The sequence below is a fragment of the Trichechus manatus genome, unplaced genomic scaffold (genome assembly GCF_000243295.1).
Source record: "Trichechus manatus latirostris isolate Lorelei unplaced genomic scaffold, TriManLat1.0 scaffold00007, whole genome shotgun sequence".
NCBI classification, from domain to species: Eukaryota; Metazoa; Chordata; class Mammalia; order Sirenia; family Trichechidae; genus Trichechus; species Trichechus manatus.
The window spans coordinates 18,186,896-18,188,235 of NW_004443943.1; positions in this window are offsets into that span (position 1 = coordinate 18,186,896).

The following is a 1,340-nucleotide window of genomic DNA, read 5'->3' on the forward strand; positions in this document are numbered from 1 at the left end:
AGTTTGTTAAAGAGACTGTCTTTTCCTCAATTAATGGACTTTGGGCCTTTGTCAAATATCAGATTCTCATAGGTGGATGAATTTACGTCTGAATTCTCAATTCTGTTCCATTGGTCTATGTATCTGTTGTTGTGCCAGTACCAGGCTGTTTTGACTACTGTGGCAGTATAATAGGTTCTAAAATCAGGTACTGTGAGGGCTCCCACTTTGCTCTTGTTCTTCAGTAGTGCTTTACTTAGCCGAGTCCGCTTCCCTTTCCAAATGAAGTAGGTGATTTGTTTCTCTATCTCGTTAAAAAATGTTGTTGGAATTTGGATCGGGATTGCATTGTATCTGTAGGTGGCTTTGGGTAGAATTGACATTTTCACAATGTTGAGTCTATCTATCCATGAGCAAGGTGTGTTTTTCCACTTATATAGGTCTCTTTTGATTTCTTGCAGTAGTGTCTTGTAGTTTTCTTCATGTAGGTCTTTTATGTCTCTGGTTAGATTTATTCCTAAATATTTTATCTTCTTGAGGGCTATTATAAATGGTATTGATGTGGTGATTTCTTCTTCAAGGTTCCCTTTGTTGGTGTAGAGGAATCCAACTGATTTTTATATATTTATCTTGTATCCTGATACTTTGCTGAAATATTCTGTTAGTTCCAGTAGTTTTCTTGTGGATTCTTTGAGGTTTTCTGTGTATAAGATCATATCATCTGCAAATAGAGATAGTTTTACTTCTTCCTTACCAATTTGGATGCCCTTTATTTCTTTTTCTAGCCTTATTGCTCTGGCTAGGACCTCCAGCACAATGTAGAATAAGAGTGGTGATAAAGTGCATCTTTATCTGGTTCCCTTACTCAAGGGAAATGCTTTCAGACTGTCTCCATTTAGGATGATGTTGGCAGTTGGCTTTGTATAAATGCCCTTTGTTATGCTGAGGAATTTCCCTTCTATTCTTATTTTGCTGAGAGTTTTTATCATGAATGGGTGTTGGACTTTGTCAAATGCCTTTTCTGCATCAATTGATAATATCATGTGTTTCTTAATGTTTTATTTATGAGATGGATTACGTTGATTGTTTTTCTGATGTTGAACCATCTCTGCATACCTGGTATAAATCCCACTTGGTCATGGTGAATTATTTTTTTTGAAAAATGTTGTTGAATTCTGTTGGCTAGAATTTTGTTGAGGATTTTTGCATGTATGTTCATGATGGATAATGGTCTGTAATTTTTTTTCCTGTTTTTTTGATTTTTTTTTTTTATTGTACTTCAGGTGAAGGCTTACAGAACAAATAGTTTCTCATGAAACAGTAGTACACCTATTGTTTTATGACATTGGTTAACAACCCCA